Here is a 20029-nt window from a genome sequence, read left to right as displayed (position 1 = left end):
ACACATATTATGCTTGTAGAATAACAATAATTAGGGATTCATCATTTTTAAAGATCACATTATGCTGTTGCAGTAAGTGGCAAATGGCTTCAGGCAGTTAAGTGGTTACATCACAGAAGGAGGCTGTTCGACCCTTTTTGAAGACTCTCCGCAAAAGCAACTCAGCTGGTCCCACACCCGTAGCTTTGCAGTTTTTTCACCGGATAGTAATCCAAATCCCTTTCAAAGGCCACAATTGAATCTGCCTCCACCACACTCTCAGGCAGTCCATTCCAGATCCTAAGCACACCCTTGCAAAAATATATTCCTCATGTCGCCATTGGTTTTTTTGTGGGTGCAGTTTTAACACATAGTGAAATTCAATAACAATGATGAGAAGCTCATTTACTCCATGTTTGTTTAGTTTGAAAGGCTTTGGAGTAGGACCGAATTATAGGTCACAGAATTGATTACTTTTCTCAAGCGAAATGCTGAGAATTTGAGGACACACCATTTTCTGGGTGTGATGATTTTCATCAGTTACTATGAACTACAAAGTATGAAGATTAGCAAAGAAAAGGTATCCCATGTTACAGGGAGGAAGAACAATACTGTGCCTGTTTCACCTTGCTGGATATACTAATAGTAAATATGGAGAATTAGTTGAAGAAGGATGAACTGTGGCAAGTTTTCTACACTGTATAGTCTTAAGGTTACAGTCAAAATATAAACCATTTCTTTTACAGTGGTTAAGCTGCAATTGGCTCACATTGTGGAAGCACTCATCATGGCAATCGTACGAGGTGTTCCTTTACTGCAGAATCATTTCTCTTCCAATTTTCGAAAAGCTATGTGTATTTTTACCCACTTATACAGACGCTGACCCAGGCAACCTCCAGGGAGGCAGGGATACCCGGGAGGGTTTAATCCAATGAACCTTCAGCTAGTCCACAACAGTTGGACCTCCTACACATGCCAGAGCTGCAGGCTCCATACTCGATACCTGAGAGCAACATCTGCCTGGGTAGAACCATTAGCTATGTGCCTTGTCAGTAAAGCTCAATGACAAACAAGTCACTCATAACATCATGGGTTCCTGTCCACCTGCAGAAGTAAGGAATTACCCTGAGTCTTGTTCACAAATAAAGCATTTAATGAATTCACAAAATAAAACAGAAAAGAGACTTCATTCAAAGGTGTTGAGCTGTACACCAAATTATAATCAGCTAATAGCGGAGCAACATAAAACCACCAGTGAGAAACCTGTGATGTGCCTAAGGTGCCTTACGCTTACATTTTTGGGCGCTACATCTAGGTGCTCTCCTCTTGCTGGCACTGGCATTTGAGACAACCTGCTCACTGTGCTGTCCTGTTGGCCTTGATGACTTTGGCGGGCAGCCTCTGGCCCTTGGAGCCTTTGATGGCCCCACCTGGGAGGGAGCGGCCAGTTCCATTGTTGGCAACTCCCCAGTCTCCGCAGCCTCATTGGATCCCATGGCCGCTGGCAGAGGGGCAGAGGAGCTGCTGCCCTCATCCGGAGCGCACTGAGAGAAGCCCGCAGAGACAACAGACAGCTCGTGCACCGATGTGAGTTCACTTCGGACTTCCCTGCTCACCATAGATGGATGGGCACCGAGCTGGGATACTTGGTGCCCAATCCATCTCCCACACTGGCACTGATCAGCTGAGGTCAATGCTGCTGTGAGGGCTTGCAGGTTCGAGCACATCCCCAGGAAGCCCTGATTGTTTTCCTGAAGGAAACTCTCCACAAGAGTCATCACTCTCTCCATGGAGGAAGCATTGCTCACAGCCATGAGGGTCAATGCAACGCTGATGCTCCTCATGGATTCCTCCATCATGGAGACCATGCCATGCATTGCCTCATGTATCTCTGCCAGATCCTTCCACACACCCTGCTGGACTTCCAGCATCTGCTGCCTCAGGGACAACTCCAGAGGCACATCATCAGCCACCAGCTGAGCATGTTCCTGGTCCCCAGCAGCCCTCCGACTGCCCGCACCCTGGGCACTTTCTGTGTCTGCCTTCACCTCAAGCGAGTGTGAAGTGCCCTCAGCGCTGTGCCCCAGGACACTTGCCAATGATCTAATTGCCAACGAGGTGCTCACATCTGCACTGGTGCCTGCCTGGCAGAGATGGTAAGATGCTGGTGCTTGTAATTCTTCTTGGCCCTCAGATGTTAGTGGTGGCCCCTCTGCCTCCTCCTCCCGGCCCTGCTCCGGTGATGCTGAAAGAAAGAACAAGGACATTTGATTAGTGGAAATCGAGACAATGTCAATGTGCATGCCTGGCCCCCAATTCAGTATGCGCACCTCCTTCCATAATCAATGGGAAGCCCATGTTGGATGCTGAATTCACTTAACAGTCAACAATGGAATAGTTGCAGGGACAGACATTGTGACCTCTGTGCACAGTACTTTTACCTCCCCCGGCATCCCAGCCTCACCGTCACCAGTGGATCTGGATGCATGGCTCCTCTCCAGCTCTATTGCCTCCTGCTCTTACCTGGTTATAAAGGCCAGCTGTGCCTGGCCTCCACCAGTCCACATCTGTTCTGTGTTATTGTGTACGGTCTCCTCCTGAAAGGGAGAGAGGAGCATTGATTAGTCCATCCTGTGCCTGCATTGCCATTGCAGTCCTGCCACCCCCACCTGAGTGAAACACTGCAGGGCTCATGTGAATCATGATCCTGGAGCAGCCGTACATGCACACCAAGCAGCCAGGGCTGAGCCCCCATCTTGCCCAGATGCTGCCTACATTGCATTTGTCACCCACATGATTTCACCTTGCAAAGCAAGGATGCAAAAGCACGTGGAATGCCAAGGGCGGCAGATGGATTGGTGCCCCACTACCTGGAAGTTCCCCTCCCAGTATGCCAGCAGCCTGACTTTGACATGCTTTGGAGTTCCAGCACTGCACCTAGGTGCAGATCCTTGAGGTAGCCCCCAAAACAGTACTGTGGGTGTCAGTCTACCACATGCAGCGGGTGCAGAACCGAGCTCAGCACAAACCTCTCAGGGTGTATTAGGCATGAGCAATAAATGCTGGCCCACCCAGTGAAGGCCACAGGCTGTGAATAATTCAATGCAGTAGCTACATTCAGAGTTGGGGGATCAGGGGGGTTGGGGGGGGTGGGTGCCAAGGTGGGGGAGGCCTAATTAGTGTGTTAAGTGACCCATGTCAACATGGTACTCACCCTTCCCGACCGCAAGAGGTGGTTGAAACGCTTGCGGCACTGAACCCAGGTGCGTCGCACCACGTCATGTGAACTCACTATCTCTGCCACCTCCTCCCAGGCACATTTGGTTATGTGGGGCTTCCTCCTCCTCCCATCCCTTGGCACGAGGATCTCACGCCATGCTGCCACCTCCTCCAGGAGGGCAGCAAGGCACTTGTCTGAAAAGCGAGAGGCACAGTGCCGCGCCAACCTGCTCTCCTGCCTGGCCTGCTCACCAACAGCACTCTTGAGAGCCCTTCTGCTGGCCATGGTTCACCGCCTTTGCAAGGCTGCCTGTGCATCTTTAAACAGGCCGCTGGGTTGTCATTGGGCATGGCGATCATTGCAGTCCCGCTCACTCCCGCTGTCCTCGGGAGCTCTGTTTCACGTTGGGCATGCCTTAATTGGCCTGCCCACGTAAAATGGCAGCAAGGAGCCAATTGCAGGTGGCGATCAGCTCCGCGCCAGCCCATGCCCGCTCCCGTCTGGCCCGTCTGACAGGAAGAAAATTCTCCCCAAGGTTTTGTATGCCCATGGGTTTGCAAAAGTTTTGCATTACAAGTGCTCCATACGGTTGAGGGAGATAATTTATATAAACTGTATGACTGGTTTATAGAAAGTAAATCCCATGTTTGTACTCTGACATAGTCAAGTGCACATTACTATAGAAACTTGCTTTGGAGACATGTGGGAGAACGTGTACAGAGGAAACCCTGCTAAGTTTCTCAAACTAGAGCAAAAGTAAAAGTACCTATAGATCCATGCAAACTGTCAGAATGGACATTCACCAAATCAACACAAACTGGTCATTTGTCCAGTGTGTGCCTTGTTTAAAAAACGATAGGCCAAAGAGCTGAGTGGTCTGCTATGAGTTGCACATTAAAGTAAAAGTACAATATTGCAGATGCTGGAAATCTGAAATAAAAGCAGAAAATACTGGAAAAACTCAAGACGTCTGGCAGCATCTGTGGAGAGAGAAAAACAGAGTTCATGTTTCGAGTCCGTATGACTCTTCTTCAGAGCTCTGAATGTGTCTTCTTCATAGTATCAGAATGAAAGTCCACTGCCTGTTACCAGTGTGAAATAGGATTGGCCACGACCAAACATGGGCTTGGCAACTTTGTGCTAACAATGGGGCAAAGAGATGGCACTCTTATTAAGAAATCTTAAAAATGGTTCATGTGGAAAATGGGGAGGGTGGGTTGAGCGGGGGAGGTGGAGGGGGGACAAAGAAACTTGATTTGCTGCATGACAATTATGCTGATGCAGGGTAAAGGGAGCATTACTGTGCCCGGCTCTATGCCTAACCTGGTTAAGGAGTGTCTAAAGCAAGTTAAAGTAGAAAATCTTCCACTTCCTGTTGTTTACATGCTTCGCCTCAGCAGCATAATACCCCACTAAGGAATTAAAATTTCAAAAGTGGTGATCCACATGATAAATTTGAATATTTCTGTATATCTGAAGCTCAGCTTATTTTGGAACTTTTGGAGGATTTTCAGTTGGGTTTATTATTGACGGGTTGAGATAAACCTTACAAATTAAATGGAAAAATTTTTAACTTAATTAACAGTGACACGGATACCAGGGACTCTATTTTAACACCCAGATAGGAAAATGGTAAAGCGAGGAGAAACAGCAAAACACACTCAGCCAATTTTAACAGCTGAGCCTTATCAGCATGCCGCTTGACAATTTTCTGAACAAAACATTTGAAGGTTGCCAAACAGTTAAATTTAGGAGCCAACAAGTCAGTGCCCAGCAGTCAGGTACAGTCCTGGCATGAAATAAGTACTCCAAGAGATCCAGTCAGGGAAAGGGGCAGGAACCTCAGGCTAATCCAAAGTTTCCTTGTGCAGCTCAGAGGAGCACCCCTACTCCTGGTGTCCAAGAAAACAACATTTTTTGAAAGATTACCTTGCTTGCACTGGCTGCTGATTTCCAGAAGGTTTGGTCCGGCAGGGATCTCACTCAGGCCACAGGATAGAATGATCAGATCAGGTCCTGATGACATCATTGGAATTCAATCTGCAAATCTAAAAAGGATAAGCCTGGCTTAGGGCTTGCTTCATGCAATGTTAAATTGCATGGAATTAAAATCAAACCAGAGATTCTTATTCTACACAAAATACTTATGTGTGAATGATTGGAGTTCAAAAATTTGAACTTTTAATCATAAATATGACTGTTAAATGCATTAAACTTCAGAGCAGGAAAGACAATATGCCGAGTCATTTTTCAGCTACTTTTAAGAACATAAGAAATAGGAGCAAGAGTGGGCCATTCGGCCCCTCAATCTGCCCTGTCATTCAATAAGACCATGGCTGATCTGCCTCAGGCCTCAACTTCTCTTTCATGCCAGCTCCCCATAGCCCTCAACTCCCTGATATTTCAAAAATCTATCTACCTGCTCTTTGATCTAGCCTCCACAACTCTCTGGGGGTAGAGAATTCCTCTGACAAAAGAAATTCCTTTGCATCAGTTTTAAATGAGTGTCTCCTTATTCTGTAACTATGTGCCCTAGTTTGAGATTCCCCCATTAGTGGAAACATCTTCTCAAAATCTACCCTGTCAAGCCCCCTCAGAACCTTATCCGTTTCAATAAGATCATCCCTCATTCTTCTAAACTCTAATGAATATCGGGACCAAAACTGTACACAGTACTCCAGGTGCAGCCTTACTAACACCCTGTACAGTTGTAACAAGACTTCCCTATTCTTAAACTCCAACCCCCTAGCAATACAGGCCCAAAATTCCATTTGCCTTCTTAATTACTTGCTGCACCTGCATGCTAACTTTTTGTGTTTCATGCACAGAACACCCAGGACCCTCTGTGTTGTACTTTTTTGGAGTCTCTCTGCATTTAACTAATAGCCTGCCTTTTGATTCTTCCTACCAAATTGCATGACCTTACACTTTCCTTCATTAAACTCCATCTGCCAAGTTTTTGCCCACTCGCTCAACCTATCTATATCCCCTTGCAGATTCCTTATGTCCTCATCACAACACACCCTCCCACCTATTTTTGTATTGTCAGCAAATATGGATACATTACTTTCTGTCCCCTCCTCCAAGTCATTAATATAGATAGTAAATATTTGAGGCCTTAGAACTGATCCTTGTGGCACTCCACTAGTTACATCTTTCCAACCTGAAGAAGACCCATTAATCCTGACTCTCTTGTCTTCTGTGTGTTAACCAATCCTCAAGCTATGCTAATACATTACCCCCAATGCCGTGAGCTCCTATCTTGTGCAATAACCTTTTAAATGGCACCTTATCAAATGCCTTCTTAAAATCCAAATGCACTACATCTACTGGTTCCCCTTTAACAACTCTGCTTGTGATATCCTCAAAGAACTCTAGCAAATTTGTCAAACATGATTTCCTTTTCACAAAACCATGTTGACTCTGTTTGCTTGCATTAAGCTTTTCTAAATGTCCTGTTAGTTCTTTCTTAATAATGGACTCTAGCATTTTCCCAACGACAGATGTTAAGCTGACTGGCCCATAGTTTCCTGTTTTTTGTTTCCCTCCCTTCTTGAACAGAGGCGTCATATTAGCAGTTTTCCAATTGGCTGAGATCCTCCCGGAATCCAGTGAGTTCTGGAATATTTCAACCAATGCCTTCACCATCTCTGCAGCCACTTCCTTTAAAACCCTTGGATGCAGGCCATCAGGTTCTGGCGACTTGTCTGCCTTTAGTCCCATTAGTTTGTCAAGTGCTTTGTCCCTCATGATAGGACAAAATATTAGAGGTTAAGACACATTACAAGTTTTCATTTGTGTCCTGTGTCCTTCATAAACATGTAGATAACTTCATTAAGCAATAGCTGATAACCCGTGCAATTGTGCTTGGTGTACTCTGGCATCGAGCACATTTGTCAAATTGTGAAATGATCCTGTACTTATTCCTTTAAGGCCAATATTTGGTTAATCTCCATGCATAAATGGCAACCCCTTGATGTCAATTAAAAGCTAATTATTGAGGCAAATTTCTGTAGATTGGCAGCCTGAAGTTTGTAAATTCCTTGAGCAGAGATCAGGTTACCAGGATCAGTGACCAGCTGTCCGTCCTTTTAACATTTTGAGATGGAGGCCTCAATTTTTACTCCTGGGTGGGAACAAAGCAAGGTAAGTGACATGCCTGTCCAGAATTTAATGACTTCATGACCAAAATAGCTGAAAAGTCGGCGTGACGTAGTTGTTCAACTGATAAAATCAAGCCAGTTAGAGGCAACCACCCAGAAAAATTTTAGGAGTTTTTGTCCTGTAATTAATGAAATCCAGCTATTACAAAATGTGATATAAAAGCAAAGAACTGCAGATGCTGGAAATCCAAAACAGAAACAAAAACAAAAATACCTGGAAAAACTCAGCAGTTCTGGCAGCATCAGTGGAGAGGAGCACAGTTGACGTTTTTCCTGCTGAGTTTTTCCAGGTATTTTTGTTTTTGTTTTTAATTTTACTGATAATTTTTGTCATAAAGCTAAAACAGTAAACATGAATGCCCCCATCCAGTTGCGAAAACTGTTGAGACTTTGACCCTCATCTGGGCCATAAATTTGGCATATTAATCACTTGAACTATACCAGTGTTGAATTTGCTCAATTCGTGGTACGGGTCACTGGATGGTATGCCAAGCAACAATTAAGTATTCAGCTGCAGGAAAGTGTTTGAAATGATTCATCTCAATGTTAGTTGAATTGGTCAGTCGTAACTTTCCTAATTGGAGCAGGGTAGGTGAGGACAAATGTCCTACAATGGGTGGAAATTAAAATCTAACACTTATTCGTAAAAACCAAAGCTGTCGCTGTTATTGCAGCAAGCAGCTACGATATTACAAATTTTTGAAAAACCTGTTCTGAAGGTCACATTTAAAAAAAACCACTTTGGACTGAGTTCAAAGACTGGGCCAAAATGGCTTTGAGCTACCAGACAGGACTGTAGATTTTAGACTGGGTCTCCTCTTCCGGGAGGACTAAAGACAACCCTTCATTTAATTATGGGACACTGTGATCTCGTCAAGGAGATAACAGGGTTTTTGTTGACAGCTCATTGTAAGTAAATTGTGTTACACCAGGACAAAAGCCAAGAACCACACATGGGAGAAGGGTAGTTTGAAGTGGTGATGCCTTATTTGGGAGATGACTTGGCATTTTGTACAGGTCACATGATAACAGTGGCCATCTTAGCTTACCTGCAAAAACCATTGAAAGTGGCAGATCCAAAGAGAACTATCTTCAAGAAGCTTCAAGAGAGACAGAGAAACAGCCCTGGCTTCTGCTGTGAGGAACTAGACAGTTTGAAAGTGCCACATCTGCAGAACCAGAAAAAAGGATCTTTCTTTCCTCTCTGTAAACTCTGATTCCACCTGTTAAAGCAACGTCTGGCAATTCGACAGTGGAAGCCATTGCAGCTGCAGAGACAATTCTACAATATCTTGACATCAAACATATCAGGCCTTCACTGAACAATAGAGAGACTGAACTGATCCAATTTTTGTAAGTATTGTTTTGACCTTCTGTAACTAATCTTTGTGTGTATATATGCCAATGACTTTATCTTTTCTTAGGTAACTTTCAGAGCAATTGTGTAAAATATACTAATCTTTCCCCCTTTTAAATAAAAAGGCTTTGCGGATGGGTTATTTGAAATTGAATTTCTCATTCCACGGGTAAGAAAATACACATACAGACATACAAATACATTGTTCACAGGCAACTTTGGGCAAACAACTTCTAAAGCATCTGTGATGCTGTCTTAACAAAGTTTTAAAATAAAATATACAGGTGGCATGGTACCCCTCCAATTTGACAGAGCTTGTGGCTTGTAATGCCAGAAGATGTGGGCTCCTATGCCACTTTTCAGCTATCCTATCTTTCTGACTTATAATGCTTTGTCAAGTTGCTTAAAAGTGAACATTTGACATTTGAGAAAATTAATTCTTCATTGTCTTTAAACATATCATAACCATCAGGCAGTTTGCATCTTGCTCACAATGGTCTTCTCTTCTGAAACAGCAATTCCTGTCCCCACAGTCCCTGTTTCAGTCTAAAGTTCTCTTCTGTATCACAAATTTCTATTCTTTGAGTTTTTGAACATTGCCCAGTCAGTAATTGGCTGATAACTTTATTTTGCCTCTTATGTTGTGCAATTTCCATTTTTGCAAAGTAATGTCCTAAAGTGGGGAGACACATTCTCAGTTGTGAATTAACACTAGCAGTTTTGTGGGTAATGTGTGTAGGATCTTTATTCCAAAAATTCAATTTGCATGTATTACTTAGGATAACATGATTGGAATGTGATTCAAATATAGAATACATCAACAGGTTGAGATGACCTTGGTAAATCATTCAGGCTTTGACATGGTGCTTTATTCATAATATGTGGATCCCAACTTCCTGTCTGTTGAGGTATTGACACAATTTGTATATGAGGTGGTGAAAAGGCTAAACAGCTTTGGATAATTTCTGTTTGGTTGAGCTGTTTTTTTCAATGCAAGTTGCTCAAAAACACACATAGAATTTTAAGCACTAATTGAGCTTTCACACTCTGTTACCCTAATTTTAAAAACTTCTTGCTGGAAAACAACCCCACCCACAGAACTGTCCAGGATCTCGGAAGAAATCATCTCTGTTAGAAATTTTTGCTAATTGCGCTGATTGGCAGGCCTTCAAAAAGGCTCTAATAAATTAAGCCAGTTCTTTTGGTTCCAAGGACAGTAGCCACATCTAAAAGCTTTTGAATTTTTTTAAAATTTACTAAGAAACTGACTACTTTATCCAAATATAACAAGCAAATGGTTCTGTATACCTTTCAAAAGTCATAGTCCTCCAATTAAAACCAGATTATTTACATGTGTAGGATTCACACTGTTGTTAAAAATGTTTTTTTGTGATAAACATAATTTTAGATGTCATTGTCAAATGGCAACAAGTTTCTTTTATTCTAACAAGGAATATTTTCAAAGCATTTTTTGCCAAAGAAAAATAGTTTTAAAGTGCTGCTAAGTTGCATAGCAGATATTCACATTCCAAATATGCAAATGAGTTTGAGCAAAAACTCAAGGGGAATAAAATTCAAAATGGTGGCAACTTTCAGTGCAATTTACTCCTATATTGCTGCTTGCACCCAAATTGGATGCTTTATCCTTTATCAGGTTTCTTCAATTATTCTAGCTATAATGATGGTTGGTTTAAGTATATTTGATTGGTTGACAACAGAAATTGTAAAATATTTCTGACTAATGTCAGCAAATTACAAATTTTTAATGAACTCCCCAACATGGCTAATGCCTAATTTGTAATGCCTCCCTTCTCATTGTCTTCAGAATAAAAGGAGACAGTGTGGGGGAAAGAAAGCAATTCTTCTGCTGATAATTGGCAAAAATGGAGGTGTATTAACAGTATTTTAAAAAGGGTCAATGTGAAGATTATCCTCAATAACCACCACCATCTTGAAGTTAATACAAATCAGTTTGGAAACCTACCAGTATGTGCAGATAATTTAAAGTATGCTATCTACTTCTCTTTCCCACATCCTTAGTAATGCATGAGACAGGCAATGCATGTGCTTATGTCTGTTTCTACAGCTAGTTTTTCCTGGAATAGGTCACTAGCTTATTGCCGGAGAATATAGCATGAGGGGCACCATTCCGCATCAAGCACGGCAGATCGGGAGACTCTCCTGCTCTTAGCACCTGTCATAAATGTATCAGAAGGATTTGCAGATTGATAATCAACCTCTGTGGCCGTGTTATGAATGCATCTTCTGCAGCTATCAAGTCCTGAAGTGGGACTTGAACCCAAGGTTTCTGGCTGAGAGATATGGATGCTAGCACTGCACCATAAGATCTCCTCAAGCCATCTACCCTCTTGCAATATTTTGTCAATAGCCTGTTTCTAGTCAAATAATTTTAAAGGGTTTGTTTTGATTAAGCAATTTCTTTGGTGATTTTTCAAACTGCACAATTTGACTTGCTTTGAAACATTACATAAGAGTATCTTTAATTTGTAAAGTTGTGCTTTTTCAAGTTATCAGGACTATCTGTATCCATTACAACTATCAGAATACGTTTGTGAACAGTATGTGAGCAGGATTTTTGCTACCAAGGTGGGTAGCTCAAGTCGGGAAATTTTCTGACTCACTAGACCCGCCTTGGTGTGAGGGGTCTTGATTTCACATCGGGGAGGCAAGGGTAGGATAGAGTTGGGCCCACCGACCCTGGAACAATGATTGTAGGTGACCATGGGGGCAGGCTGAGGCAGTCTGGTTAGAAGGCTTGTCTCGGTTTTGTGGTACTTCATCACAGTTGTTTTAGAAGCTGCTAGGCCCTCTAGCCCTCAATCTCACCCACTCATCACGCCCACTCCATGCCAACTCATACCTCTCATACCACCGTATACCTTCCATTTCCTCTCATACTCTCCATGCCCTACATGATTCCTCCATGCCCCCTCATGCTGTCATGCCATTTCCACAGCCACCCACTCAGTATCCATTATGGGCAGACCCCAGGAGCCAAGTACAGAATAGAGCTCTTGCTCATACAACTTGATATGTAAAAAAACCTCCCATCCATGAAACCCAGTCAAAGATTTTAAATCCATTCAAAACCCGCAACCTCTACCATTTAGAAGGACAAGAGTAATGGGCACATGGGAACACTGCCGCCTGCAAGTTCCCCTCCAAGCCGCACTCATACATACATACACATATGAACATACCAATTAGAAGCAGGAGTAGGCCACTTGGCCCCTTAAGCCTGCTCCAACATTCAATAAGATCATGGCTGATCTGAATGGAATTTCAACTCCACATTCCTGCCTACCCCGAATAACCTTTCAGCTCTTTATTAATTAAGAACCTATCTAGCTCTGCCTTAAAAATGTTCATAGACTGCTTCCACCACCTTTTGAGGAATAGAGTTCCAAAGATTCACAACCCTCTGAGGGAAAAAATTCTCCTAATCTTTGTCTTAAATGAGCAACCCCTTATTTTTAAACAGTGACTCCTAGTTCCAGATTCTCCCACAAGAGGAAACATCCTCTCCACCTCCACCCTGTTAAGATCCCTCAGGATCTTAAAGGTTTCAATTAAGTCACCTGTTATCTTGTAAATTCCAGTAGATATAAACCTTTTGTCATGAGATAACCTTAAGATATCCTGACATGGAGCTATACCACTGTTGGTGGCTCAAAATCCTGGAACTCCCTTCCTAGCAGTACTGTGGGAGTACCCACACCAGATAGATTGCAGCAGTTCAAGAAGGTGGCTCATTGCCACCTTCTCAAGGGAAATTAGGGATGGATAACAAATGCTGGCCCTGCCAGCGATGCTCACATCCCTTGAAACAATAAAAAAGTGTTCAACCTGTTAAAAGAAAGTTTTATTCAATTACCACATTAAAGACAGCTAACCCTTTAATAGCATCTTTAAACTATCAATCAAAATGTGACTCAGCCACCCACCACCCGCTGAGATAAGTGCTTTTGTAACTTTTGAAACACAGCCAAACATTCTTAATGATCTCAGTTGTAATAACATCCCTTGGAAAATGTCAAAAAAGAACTCTATTGAAATGATAGGAACAGATGGTTGTGTTTTTTCTTACCTACACCAGATGGCCTATCAATCAAAGTAGTCCAGCAAATCTCTGAAGAAGGGTCATATGGACTCGAAACATTAACTTTGTTTTTCTCTCTCCACAGATGCTTTTAGACCTGCTGAATTTTTGCAGCATTTTCTGTTTTAGTCCAGCAAAGGGTGTTGTTTTTAAATGCCAAATGGCAGCTTCTGCCTGTTTTTTTTCATGTTTAAAGAGCTGGGGATTTAAAAAAAACCTTCCGATTATGAAATGTAAAACCTTATCCACCTTCAGAAGCATTTATGCCTACTCCATAAATTCATGACTCCCATACAGCAGATTAAGGCCTTTGGAACAGTTAAAAAAAAGGGCTTGTATGAACTCAGCAATAATTTCAAATGGTCCTGCTGTGTTCAGGCTTCCCGCCTGTGTGGGTCGTGGCCCTGCCACTTCTCCCTGCCGACATAAATGGGAGCTGTTGGAAAAGGGGATGGGACCACTGCATCTGGGTCCCGCCTGCCATTTTTAAAGGCCTCTGGCTCGACCTGACTGTGAAAATCAAGCCCTGGGTCTCATTCTTTGGTCACGCCATAATGCTGGTGGGAATTGCTGTTTTCAAGGTGCACTGTGTATCACCAATGCAAAGACCAGACCTTGTGCAGGTTTGTGAGCTCATGTTATTTAAATAATTAGTGTCAATTATTAAACGCTAGGGTTGTTGTGAAAATTTAAAGGAATTGGCTTAATGAGGTTAAGGCATGAAATGAGTACAAGGACTCTAGCACATAAAATGCAGCAGACCACAAAATTGCAGCCGATTCAGAAGTGACTAGAAGGCCTGATGTTGCAATGTGCCCATTGTGTAGTTGATCTGTTAGCAAACTATACTGCAAAATCAACCTCACTGTATATTCACACCATTTCATCATCCATCATTGTTAAATTTTGATAGGTAAGATTTCATTATTTCTCACATTTTTAACCAATGATTTTTGAATAAATCCACATAAGTACTGAAACTAATCAGTATCTTTGGAATCTATAGTTGTTATTCATTAACAAGCTGTCTGTAATTTGTTTTGAATGCTCCTTTTTCACTCCTAACAAATACTTTCACTTTGTATGGTACTGTGTCAAGTTCAATACATTAGAGTAATAAATTTGCATTTGATCATTCAAGTTCTCGTTAAAAAAAACAAGAATTAAAACTTCCGATCACAAAGAACAGTAAGAAATTTGTTCCTGTTTAAAATTTCAATCCATTCCCTTACTGGATTGTATTGTGGGACTACCTGACAATCCTACCGAAGGCACTACAGTTGGGAAATATTACTCCCTTATTTCAACAAAACAGAAATTAAGTTTGCACATTGCCATCAGGTAATTTTGTGCTCAAGCTACTGAAGCAAAAATGTTCTTGCTGAGTTTAAATTAAGATCAGTAAACAACCTACAAATGTGCAGATTATATATATGTTTGAACCCACTGAGGCAGCATAAAAGTGAGGAAAAGGACCGCCAATTCAGAAGGCCTAAGCAATGCTATAAACTTAAACCAACAACAATAACATGTATTTATATTGGGCCTTTAATGTAGAAAATGTTCCATGATGCTTCACAGCAGGAGATGCATTAGGAGCAGCCACTCTAAATGGTTTCCTCTCCATGATGTATTGCCCCTCCACTTTTCAAATATGCCACCATCCTTCTCTGCCCCCAAAAACCTCCTTTATCCCCTCTGTCCTCTCAAACTACCACCCCATCTCCGACCTGCTTTTCATCTAAAAATCCTTGAAAATGTTGCCACCTCCCAAATTTGTGCCCATTTTTCTCACAATTCCATTTCAAGCCTCTCCAATCAGATTGCTGCCCCTGGCACAACTGGAAACAGCTCTAATGAAAGTCACAAATGACATCCTCTGTAACTATTATCACACTGAAATATCCCTCCTTATCCTTCTCAATCTCTCTACAGCCTTTGGCATTGTTGATCACACAATCCTTCTCCAGTACCTCTTCTGCACTGTCCAGCTGAGTGCATTGTCCTTGCCCAGCATCACTCTTAACTACCCAGCCATTGCTAGAGCATCTCCTGCAATGACTGCTCTTGCCCACACTTACATTTGGACTCTCTCCAAGCATTTAACCTTGACCCCCTCCTATTTTCCATTACATGCCACTCCTCGGTGACATCACCTGAATTATTATGTCAGATTTTACATGTACAACAAATCCCACTTTAACGTCGGCCTGTTAATGGGGGCCTGTATTCTTGTTTAGCGTCATGAGATTCATTTTAAGTCATTTCCCATCGGTCTGACATGGGCTGTGTGACCCGATCAGTGTTATTTTTGACCGGCCTCAGCCTGACCCTTTCTCTTGCTGTAGACTCCCCCCAGTTGCAGTGCTTTCCTCTCCAGCCCACCGTCTTGCATCTGACCCTCTGACTTTTGGTCTGTGTCGTTCCCTGACTCACCCTCTCACTGAACCTCCCGCTCCATGAATCTCCTGAACTTGCGTTCCTGTTCAGAGAAGGTCTTAGATCCAGATCTGATCCGAAGCTGGAGCTCCGGGGTCTGAAAGTACAGGTCCGGCTAGTGCAGAAGTGTCAAGCTGGGTTGTTGTAACCAATTTTTTTTTAAATGCATACAGTAGGATGTGAAACCAGAAATGGGTTTCGCATATTTTTTGCATTTTCTCCATATCATTGTTTGCTGCACACATTTCTATCACTCCTCACAGTTGCATCCCCAGGGCCTGGCATGCCATGGCTGCTTACTTTTAGGGTTACATCTCGAAAACCCCCTCGCCTTGTGCAAATCATCTTCCTCCTTCAGATATCCAAGGCTAAATATGCTACAGATTTTTTTTCAGTGACATGAATCAAAAACTTAAGTTGAAGCTGCTCCTTCTGCCTTTCTCTGTTCACCTCCAGAGTCCTTGCTGCCAGCGAAGGTTTAGGAGAGGAAAACAGTGAGCAGCATCTGCATTATAACAGTGCCAGCTCACCTCTTCTGCACACTAGGACTCGCACTTCCACAACCCCAGAGCTCTGGCTTTGGCTCAGGTCTGGATCCGGATCTCGACTGGGAACGCAGGTTCAGGAGAGCGAAGCAGCCAGTGGAAGAGTAGGGGAGCTAGGGCGGAGTAGGGTTCAGTGAGAGGGTGGGTTAGGGAGCAGCAAAGGCTGCAAGCTGGAGGGTTGGTGAGAGGAAGGCTCTGCAGCGACCGGGGTGGGGGTCAGAGAGTGGGATGTGCGGCGAGAGCGCAGCAGGATCGTTAGCATATTTCTTTTATATATTAAGAAGTATTTTATTTTAAACATTATTTCAACTTACAGGATATATTCTTTTGACTTTTTTTCAGATGCGGAATAACAGCTTCTACAATTATTAATGGGAAAATGTGATTTACTTAAATTCGTTTCACCTAAAGTCACGATTTTCAGGAACACAACTACAATTTTAAGTGAGAACTTATTGTACATTGACAACATCCATCTCTATCTCTACACACCTCTTTCAGAGCCCCCAATGCCTCTGTTGTCAGACTGCTTTTTCAAAAACCGGTCTTGGATGAACCGCAATTTCCTTCAACTATCGTAAACGTTGAGTCCCCATTACAAACTCCATTCCTTAACCACTAATTCCAGCCCTCTGACTGGCCTGCCTGGGGCTGAACCAGTTGGAATTTAACCTCGTCATACTATTTGATACTCATCTTCTCACACTATATCCATTCAATTGCAAAATTTACCTACTTCCACCTCTGTAACATTGCCCGTCCCTGTCCCTGCCTCAGGCATTTGCCGCTAAAATCTTCATCCATGCTTTTGTTATCTCCTGCCTTAACAATTCCAATGCTCTCCTGGCCCATCTTTCATCTGCCACCTTCCCAAATTTGATCTCATACAAAATCCTGTTGCCTGTATTCTAACCCGTGTAAAGTTCTGCTCACCCATCACTCTATGCTTGCTGAACTATGTCGGTTCATGGCCCACCAATGCCTCAAATTTTCATCCTTGCATTCAAATCCTTCCATGGCATCTCCTTCCCTATCTCTGTAACATTCCAGTCCTGAAAACTCTGTGTTATTCTAAGTCTGATTTAAAGCATCCCTGGCCCTATTCTTCCCACCACTGGCAGCTATGCCTTAAGCCATTGAGGATGTAAATTCTGGAATTCCTTCCCGAAGCCTTTTTCTCTTTTAAGATCTTCCCAAAAACATACTTCTTTAACCAACCTTTGAGTTGCTCTGCTTAATAGCCCATTCTTTGACTTGGCATCGATTTTTGTTTAACTTAGCTTGTGTGAAACTGCTCAGGATGTTTTCCTACATTAAAGATGCTATGTAAGTAAGTAAGTACAAATTGTTTTTGAAACTATGGAGGGAGAAACTGTTTTGTAAAAGTCCAGAAATATAACAACCGCAACATGAAAACAATAGAGAACAGAAAAGCAAAGGAGGGACAGATGGCAAACTAAGTAGCAGTTAACACAAATTGTGAATTTGAATCACCTCACAACAGCTTTAAATAAAGTTATTTTTCATATTTTTCTCTCAAGAAATGATTCCCCATTTTAAAGAAACAATGACAAAACAAGAGCAGCATGTTATATGCAACTTGTTTTGCGGTCACACAAGATCCTCTAATCTGACAGCCCATATATCTGAAGAGTTGAGGAGATTGGGTGGGGGCCTTGTGATTTATAGCCATTGCTATTTGTTGTCCAGCTATATGAATCAGTTACTGGCACAGTGTCTCAAAACTGGCGACCTCAGGGCTGAGTCCATGCCGGATTTCATACCTTGCCTGCTTTTGGGTCAGACGGCTTGGACATGGTTGGGTTGGGTCAAGGGTTGCTTGGGCAACTCAGAGTGTGGAAAAAAGATTGGCACACAAAGCCAATGACTCGTTGGCCTGCCACCGCATCAATGCAGCACCTAGCCGAATAATGATTAAAGTTTATGCTTGGCAGCTTAAAAAAATGACCGGTTTTTGGACATTGCTGGTTTTTGGATAGTCAGGTTTGAGACACTGCACCTGTATTCAGTTGGGATATTTACCCCAGGTTTATATTGCAAGTAGCTGAAGATAAGTTGTCCTGTTACATTACAGATTTTTCCTTCCTTTGATTTAAAAATATTTTATGTTGTATCTGAATAGCTTATTGGTAGCTTATTGCCTGTTACCCACATAAGTTTAAAAATATAAATGCAGCAAATGGGAATTATAAGTTCAAAAATACTTATTATTGATTTCAATTTTGTATGAGAGAAGGTGGTTTACATTTTAGTGGTTTGCTGTTGTGTACACACACATGATTCTTGGCAAATACATGGCAATTTCTTAAATCAGAAGATAAAAATTATGTTTGGATAAAGGCTTCTAAGGATTGAAATGTTGGAACTCTAATTTTTTTTCCAAGTGATTTTTAAAAATTTATTTGTTCATAGGATGTGGGCATCGCTGGCTAGGCCAGCATTTGTTCCCCATCCCTAGTTGCTCTTGAGAAGATGATGGCGAGCTGCTGCCTTGAATTGCTGCTGTCCTTGTGGTGTAGGTACACCCACAGTGCTGTTAGGGAGGGAATTCCAGGATTTTGACCCAGCAACTATGAAGGAACGGTGATATATTTCCAAGTCAGGATGACGTGTAGCTTGGAGGAGAACTTTCAGGTGTTCCCATGCATCTGCTGTGGTTGAGGTCACAGGTTTGGAAGGTGCTGTCGAAGGAGCGTTGGTGAATTGCTGTAGTGTATCTTGCAGATGATACACACTACTGCCACTGGAAGGTTGTGATGGACAGATTGAATTGGGGTGCCAAACAATGGGGCTAAAATGGAGGGAGAGTATTTGGGAGGTCAGGGGTGTAGTCAGGTGGACGGGAGTACTCTGGTTATCAGTAGGGTCATTGGGTACTCTTGGGATGGTTGGGTGATTGGAAGGCAGTTATGGGTCAGTTTGGTAGTTGGCGGGGTTAAGGGTATTTGAACGGTCAGGGGGTAGTTAGGTGGTTAGGTGGGGTTGTCGGGGGTCAGGCAGGGTAGACAGGAAATCAGTGTGTGATTGGGGGGTCAATTCTGGAGCTACATAGACGTTAGACTAGGTTTTAATCTGTCTAACATTTCTGGGTAACTATCCAGGAAAATACCCTGGAAATGCCCCAAATCTTCGACTAACTCAGACTCAGAGACATTCACAAAGGCTCCTGGGGAGCAGCTGGGGGAATTGCCCATTGGAAGTTGAAACTTCTTGGGCAATACCCAATGAATGTACATATATCAAGACGTCCACCTGGTCCTGGCATGCATCTCAGTCATATATCTGGCCACTGACAATCCAGAGACCGGAGGATTTGGTGCTACATTCATAAAAGTTGCCCTATTTTCTTTGTCTATGAAGAATAGTATAGTAATAGTGGTGTACATTGAAACATTTTGAATTCATTTTCAGTTGGTATTATAATGAATACATGAATGCTTGCCAACTATAGGTCTTTCAATAAGCTTAGAAAGTTGGGAAATAATTTATTTTGGTTTTGTTTTCATGAATGTTAGGATGCCAGGGCTGCATGAAGAAAATTGCTTCAACTTTTAGCACCTAGTGTCAGCATCAAACACTTCCATGTCAAAATAGGTCAAAGTGCTCCCTCTTCTGTGCCACACCAAAAGTTTTAATCCCTGTCTAAAAAGCACACGTAGTCCATCAGTGCATATTTTCCATTTCCCGTATCAGCAATGTTTGTAGTCTTCCTTAGTGAGATTGTTAATTTAATGGTAACTAGTTTAAGTTAAAGAGCAGTTTCATGCAGTGATTTTACATCATGTGGAAACTGGGTTAAGACTGCCTGAAGTCATCTTGCATAAAACCTCAATAACCATCTGTGAAAAGAAATGTTCATTCCATTAGGCAGTACTAGATTCAAAACCAGGTCCTAGAGGCGAAAGGTACTTGAAAACAACTGCTCCATTTGGGCTTGCGGGTTTTTTTATAATTCCCTATTATAGAATGCATTTCAATGATAAGCAAATATGCACATAAGTTTGGAGCATTCAAAAAGCTCCAATATGGTGCTTGAAAAAGACAAACATGCACAATTAGGACTGCACACCACGGGCTGGATTTCCCCCCCTGCATCTTCCCGAAATTGAGTCAGGAATAGGTAAAATGAGGCCCCCAGGGCCTGAATTTCAAACTTACCCCTTCTTTCCCTTCCCCAGTTGGGAA

At 42.5% G+C, this 20029-nt stretch overlaps 1 long non-coding RNA gene across 1 annotated transcript; it reads left to right on the top strand.

Moving 5' to 3' along the window:
- The first annotated feature begins 7646 nt into the window (after positions 1-7646).
- On the top strand, positions 7647-18183 carry LOC121280915. Its single transcript, XR_005943763.1, has 2 exons — positions 7647-8715; positions 16166-18183. It is a non-coding gene; the product is annotated as an uncharacterized LOC121280915 (long non-coding RNA).
- The last annotated feature ends 1846 nt before the right edge of the window (positions 18184-20029 follow it).

Source organism: Carcharodon carcharias, chromosome 8 (genome assembly GCF_017639515.1).
Source record: "Carcharodon carcharias isolate sCarCar2 chromosome 8, sCarCar2.pri, whole genome shotgun sequence".
NCBI classification, from domain to species: Eukaryota; Metazoa; Chordata; class Chondrichthyes; order Lamniformes; family Lamnidae; genus Carcharodon; species Carcharodon carcharias.
Note: the sequence above shows the minus strand (reverse complement) of the source record. Positions and strands in the feature narration are given on the sequence as shown.